This window comes from Mesoplodon densirostris, chromosome 13, assembly GCF_025265405.1.
Source record: "Mesoplodon densirostris isolate mMesDen1 chromosome 13, mMesDen1 primary haplotype, whole genome shotgun sequence".
Taxonomy (NCBI): Eukaryota; Metazoa; Chordata; class Mammalia; order Artiodactyla; family Ziphiidae; genus Mesoplodon; species Mesoplodon densirostris.
This window is the reverse complement of record NC_082673.1, coordinates 16,625,592-16,632,841: the sequence shown is the minus strand read 5'-3', so window position 1 is coordinate 16,632,841 and position 7,250 is coordinate 16,625,592. Positions and strand designations below refer to the sequence as shown.

Sequence of the window (7,250 nt, the reverse complement as noted above, 5' to 3'; positions counted from 1 at the left end):
ACTGCTTATTTTTAATTTCTTTCTCTGACAGAGAAACATGGTTCCCATCATCTACAATTAATTTAATTATTTGCTCAACCCTCCTACACATGTAAAGTAGTTTCAGAATTGCTAACCAAATGAGAAACTAAATTTACTGACTAGAATACAATTTCTATGTACAGTTCTTTTTTGTCTTTAGCCTGAGAGTATCCAATCAAACACTCTTCCAAAGTAATTTAGGTCTGTTTCCTTTTCCCTACTCCCTTCAGAGAAGTTATGTCATACATTTGTAATACAGTTATAATACAGTTTATCTCAGTCTTCTTCCTGTCCTAGAATCTTCCAATATCCTGATTAATTTTCTAAAAAATTGCACTTTGTAGCCAACCCCTACTCCCTGTACAACATATAACAACCACTCATCTGTTTTCAATTCCAATAGTTTTACCTTTTCCAGAATGCCATGTATTTGTAATCATGATATATGTAACCTTTTGGGTCTGGCCTTTTCACTTAGCAAAATGCAAGTAAGAGTCACCCATGTTGTTGTGTGAATCAACAGTTGAACAGCTGAATCAACAATTTCTTCCTTTTTTGCTGCTAGGTAGTATTCCATTTTATGTACACAGATTATTTATCTCTTTACGTGTTCTTGTTTCCAGTTTTTTTTGTGATTTATGAATAAAGCTGTTATAAATATTCATATACAAATTTCTGTGTGAACGTACATTTTCTATTTACTTGGGTAGATTTCAAGGAGTACGATTGCTGGGTAGTATGAAAAATAGACATATAACAATAAAAAAACTGAGACACAATTTTCCAAAGTCACTGTATTACTTTGCATCATTTCTCACCAGCAATGAATGAGAATTCCTGGTGCTCCTTGCTAGCATTTGTTATGGTCAGGTTTTTGTGTTCTTGTTGTTTTAACCAATTTGTTAAGTGTGCAGTGGCATTTCATTGTTTTAATTTGTATTTCCCCAATGACTAGTAATGTTAAGTTTTTTGCTGTCCATTTAACTTTGGAGAATATCTGCTCAGATCATACAGAATTTCTTCTGGAATTTTTATATTTCTACATTTTACATTTACACCTATGATTTATTTTGAGTTAATTTTTGTGAAAATGTGAGGTTCATGCATCCAGGTTCATTTTTTGCATATGGATGTCCAATTGTTCCAACACCATTTGTTGAAAAAACTATTCTTTCTCCAGTGAACTGTCTTTGCATCTTTTTCAAAAAATCAGTTGACTACATTTATGTGGGTCTAATTTTGCATTTTCTATTCTGTTCCATTGATCTGTATCTATCCTTTCACTATACTACACTGTCTTAACATTTGTAGTTTTATATGGATTGAGATCAGGTAGTATAGTCTTCCAACTCTGTTCTTCTTTTGTTCAAAATTGTTTTGTCTATTCTACTACTTAGCCTTTTCACATGAATTTTAGAATCAGTTTGTTGACATCTATAGAATATTTGCTGGAATCTTTATTGAGACTGTGTTGACTTGATACACTGGGGATGAACCTGGTATATGTCCCCATTTATCTAGATTTTCTTTGATTTTTTTCATCACTATTTCATAGTTTTTCATCATACAGATCCTGCACATATTTTTTCTAGCTTTATGCATAAGTACTTCCTTTAGGGGAGGAGGTGCCATTGTAAATGCTATTCCAATTGTTCATTGCTAGTAAATAAGAATACAATTGACTGACCTTATATTTTGATACCTTACTAACTTCTGTAATTAGTTCCAGGAAAGTTAGTGTAGATTCTTGGGTTTTCTACATCAACAGTCATGATGTCTATGAAATGAAACAGTTTTATTTCTTCTTTTCTAATTTGTATCCCTGTTTTTATCTTTCCTGCCTTATTGCACTGGTTAGGATTTCCAAATAGTGTTGAATAGGACTGAGGAAAGAAAACATACTTGCCTCATTCTTGATCTTGAAAGAAAAACGTCATCTCTCACCATTCAACATAATATAGGCAGTAGGTTTGTTTCTGTTTGGGGTTTTTTTTGGGGGGGGGCGGTGTTTATCTTTTGGTTTTTTGGTAGATGCCCTTTACTAGGTTAAGGAAATTCCTTTATTCCACTAGTTTACGAAGTGTTTTTATTATGAAAGAATGCAGAGACATTTATTAAATGCTTTTCAGCATCTATTGAGATGATCATTTGGTGTTTCTCTTATAGCCTGTGAATGCATCAAATTATATTAATTGGTTATGAAATGTGAAACCAGCCTTGTATTTCTGGGATGAAATTCACTTGGTCATGATAGATTATAATTTTTATCCATTGCTGAATGCAATTTGCTCATATTTTATTGGGAAATTTTGGTCTGTATTCATAAGATATTGCTCTGTAGTCTTCTTTCTTTGGTTTTGGTATTAGAGTAATGTTGGCTTGTAGAATGAATTATTAAGTGTGCCCCTTCTATTCTCTGGAAGAAAATTTGAGGAAATGGCATTATATCTTCCTTGAATATTTGGTAGAACTTGTCAGGGAAACTATCTGAGTCAAAAGTTTTCTTTTTTGAAAGGTTTTTCACTATAAATTCAATATTGTTCATTGATATGGGATTTTTCAGGTTATTTATGCTTCTTCAGTGAGTTTTAATAGTTTGTGTCTCATGAAGGAATTGATTCATTTCATCTACACTGTTAAATTGATGAAATTAAAGTTGTCCGTGTACAGTATCTATCCTTTAATGTCTGTGAAACCAGTAGTGATATCTCCCATTTTCTTCCTGATATTACTTCTCTTCTCTTCTTGATCAGCCTGACTAGAAGTCTATCAATTTTATGATGTCTTCAAAGAATCAGCTTTAGATTCCTTTGATTTTCTCTGTCTTTTTCTGTTTCCAGTTCACTGATGTCTCCTTTAACCTTTATTATTTCCTTAGTTTTGGGCTTAATCTTCTTTTTCTAATTTCTTAAGCCAGAAACTCAGACTGTTGATTGGAGATATTAAGTATTTAATGCTATAAATTTCCCTCTAAGCACTGCTTTAGGGGCATCTCACAACTTTTGATACCTTGTATTTTCATTATCATTCAGTTCCAGATACATTTTAAAAAATAAACTTTTAATTTTACAATTTCAGGTTCACAGAAAATTATGAAAATAGTACAAACAGTTCTCATATACCCCACACCCAATTTCCCTTATTATTAACATCTTATATTAATGGTACATTTGTCTGGGGCAACTATGAATAAAGTTGCTATAAACATTCATGTGCAAGCTTTTGTGTGAACACGTTTTTAAATCAACTGGATAAACACCTAGGAGTTTGATCTCGAGGTTGTATAATAAGACTACGTTTAGCTTTGTAAGAAGTTGCCAAACTGTCTCCTGAAGTAGCTGTATCATTTTGCATTCCAACAAATAACCCGAGAGTTCTTGTTGTTACTCATCCTTGCCTGCAATTGGTATTGTCAGGGTTTTTAAAAAAAATTTAACCATTTGAATAGGCATGTAATGGTATCTTGTTTTAATGTGAAATTCCCCAATGACAAATGATGTTGAGCATCTTTTCATATGCTTATTTGCATCTGTATATTTTCTTTGGTGAGGTTTCTGTTAAGATCATTTGCCCTGTTTTAATTGGCTTGTTTATTTTCCTATTATTGAGAGTTCAAAATATTTTAAAATTTCCCATGAGACTTCCTTTTGGATTCATGGTTTATTTAGAAATGTATTGTTTAATTTCCAAATATTTGGAAATATTCCACCTATCTTTTTATCTTTTATATTGATTTCTAATATAATTCCATAATGATCTGAGAACATACTTGGTATCATGTCTGTTCTTTTAAATTTGTTAAAGTTCATTTTGTGACCCAGAATATGGTTCATGTTAGTGAATGTTCCATGTGCACCTAAGAAGAATGTGTATTCTGAAGTTCTTCGGTGGAGTGAAAATGTTATCTATGTCAAATTGGTTGATAGTGTTGCACGGGTCATTTATATCCCTATTAATTTTTTTTTTTTTTTTGCCTAGTTGTTCTATCAATAACTATAAAGGAGGATTGGAGTTACCAATGATAATTATAGATTTGTCTGTCTGTCCTCTCAGATTCATCAGTTTTTGCCTCATGTATTTTGAAGCTATGCTATTAGGTGTATATACCTTTAGGACTGTTAGGTCCATTTGCAGAACTTACCACTTTATCGTTATGTAATGTTCTGTTTTATTTCTGATAATATTCTTTTTATGAAGTCTATTTTGACTGAATTTAATGTAGCTAGCCCAGTTTTGGCTTTTTTGGGGGGAGACAGGCCACAGTGTTTGACTGGTACAGGTATCCTCCCGTTTATACCACTTCCCTTTTATGAAAGCCCTACATTAGTACTTGTTTTTGCTAATTGAAGAAATCTGAAGAGGACTTTTGCTCTTCTGAAAAAAGGCAAAAGTCAAAAGGGGAGAGGGAAGAGATAAGGGGCAAGATGGGGGTAGGGGATTAAGATACACAAACTACTATGTATGAAATAAATAAGCAACAAGGATATATTGTAGAGCACAGGGAAATATAGCCATTATTTTGTAATAACTTTAAATGGAGTATTGTCTATAAAAATATTGAATAACTATGTTGTACACCCAAAACTAATGTAACATTGCAAACCAACTATACTTTAATAAAAAATAAATAGCGTTCAGCATTATTTTGCAGCATAGGGGCAGTGCACCCCCAGCAGAGAGAGAGGCACCACCAAGCTCCTTCCCTAGGAACTACACTGAGCATCTCAGCCTCAAGCCACCATAGCTTTGAACTGTGTGACCATCTGTGCTTTATCTCGATTTATTTTTTGCATCTGTTAGCAAGATGTGTCCTAAGGTAATTATTTCTTTGCTTTAAGCCATTTTGGCTTATGAAAGGTTTCATAGGAACACTCTACTTTTGGATAGCTGGGGGTGGGGGGTGCCTGTACATGCTTTTACTTTTATCTATGTCTTTATATTTAAAGTGAGTCTCCTATGGACAACATATAACTGAGTCTTCTTTCTAAATTCAGTCTAGCAACCTGCCTTTTTACTGATGTATTTTAGACATTTAAAGTGATTATTGTTATGGTTGGCTTAAAATCTACTGTCTTGCTAGCTGTTTTCTATTTGTTCCATTTGGCCTTTATTGCTTTTTTGTTCACTTTCTGCCTTATCTGAATGACTCAGCATTCTATGATCTATTTTATCTCCTACAATTACTTATTATTTATACCTCTTTTAAAAATGATTAATAATCAATTTATTAAAATAGTAGATTTAAGCAACTACAATGGTGACCTCAATCTCTAATCCTGGCTCAATGATAGAAGTAATCTGCCTAACACTCTCAGGAGGACTGTCCAAGTCAATGAGTCGCTGTGAATCCTCACCTGGAAATGCTGCCAAGTCTTAGAACCTTCACTACAAAGAGTTTTTCTCACAGTGATTCTAAGTCCTGGTAGACATCTGAAACAGTCCTTTCACTTTAAGGTTCTTTTCCTTTGAGCCTGTGATCAAATCAGCACACACCTTCCCCAGGGATTTTAAAAGGTGGACAGTTAGAGTTATTCTTACTCAGTGAACCACCCGTTCTGGGTCCACTGGTGTAGTTCCAGTAGCTTTAAAAGCCATGGCTGCTACATGGAAGGAGCATAACGTTCTGACTGACTTCTTCCTCAGCAAGAAGGAACTGTGGTGAGTCAGGAGCAGGGGCCACTGTATCTTCCTTACGGAGGCTTGATACATTTTTTAACACTTAACTTTTTAATGGTTAATGAGTTTTTCTTCAAAGAGTATTACGTCATTTCATATACAATGTAACAGGACATTCTCAAGTCCTCCCATTCCTTGTGTCACTGTGGTCACACATTTCACTTTTTTATGGAATAAACACATTATTACAAATTTTGCTTTAAATAGTTAGATTTTACAACAACGAAAAATTTTTAAAATATTCCATTTTAGCTTCATTCTTCATTCTTTGTATAAATCCAAGTTTCTGGTATCCTATTTCTTCTACCTGAAAAACCTCCTTTAACAGTTCTTTCAGAGTAGATCTGTGGTCACGAGTTACCTCAATTTTTGTTGGTCGGAGAAAGGCTTTGCTTCTGCCTCACGTTTGAAAGATATTTTTCACTGGATATAAGTCAGGTTTTTTTCCTCTTCAGAACTTTATAGACATCATTCCATTGCCTTCTTATTTACATGGTTTCTAGTGACAAGTCTGCTGTAATTCTCTTCCTTGTTCATTAATGGAACATTATTTTTTCCTCTGGTTGCCTTCAAGGTTTTCTCTCTGTCTTAGGCTTTTGGGAGTTAGAATATGATATTCATAGGTGCTGAGTTTTTAAAAAATTCTTACTCATATTCAAATATTTTTTCTGCCCTCTTCTCTTTTTGTTCCCCTGGAGTTCCATTTATGCATGTTAGGTCATTTGGTATTGGCCTTTAGCCCTTGGATGCTCTCTTTTTTATCATTCTTTTTTGTTCTCTTTGTGTTTCACTTTGTGTAATTTCTGTTGATCTATCTCCATTTTCAAGCTCACTGGCTCTTCACCTACCTCAAGTCTACTGGTAAAATCTTTGAAAGCATTCTTCATTTCTGTTACTGAATTATTCTTTTCTAGGATTTTTATAGTTTCCATGTCTCTGCTCAAAGTATCTACTCAACCATGCATGTTGTCTACCTTTTCCATTAGAGCCTTTAACATATTAACCATAACTACTTTAAATTCCCCATTGGATACATCTAACATCTAAGTCATATTTGAGTCTGGCTCTGCTGACTCCTTTGTCATTTTAAACTGTGGGGTTTCTTTCCCCTCTTTGTATGCCTAAAGTTTTTTGTTTAAAGTTGGATGTATTGTACAAGACAATAGATACTGAGATAAAGAATTGTTATACTTGGAGATGGGCACACCTTTCCTTCTGTTGGGCTGTTAATATAGGGGTTCATGCCCATCAAGTCAGGAGTTGGGCTGGGTTTGAAGCTTGCTTCCTGCTTGGCTCTGGGTCTCCCACTTGGTTTAGTTTTTTTTCCTTTGTGCAACAGACAGAGACTCTCTCTCTTGCAGCTCTCCCAGCTGAATTCCACTCTTAATTTTATTTGATAGTGATAGGGTAATGAAGGTGGAGGAGTGGGGAAAGGAGGTACTGTCTGATGTTCTTACTAAGCCTCAGATTTAGGCAGGCATTGTGAACCTGGGTCTTGGGTCTGTGACATTCTCAAGTATTCCTGTTCCTTCTCCAGGGGTAATACTGGGTCT

At 34.3% G+C, this 7,250-nt stretch overlaps 1 pseudogene; it reads right to left on the bottom strand.

The window, feature by feature from the left end:
* Positions 1–5,262: 5,262 nt before the first annotated feature.
* On the bottom strand, positions 5,263–5,616 carry LOC132500820 (small ribosomal subunit protein uS10-like; annotated as a pseudogene).
* Between the last annotated feature and the right edge of the window lie 1,634 nt (positions 5,617–7,250).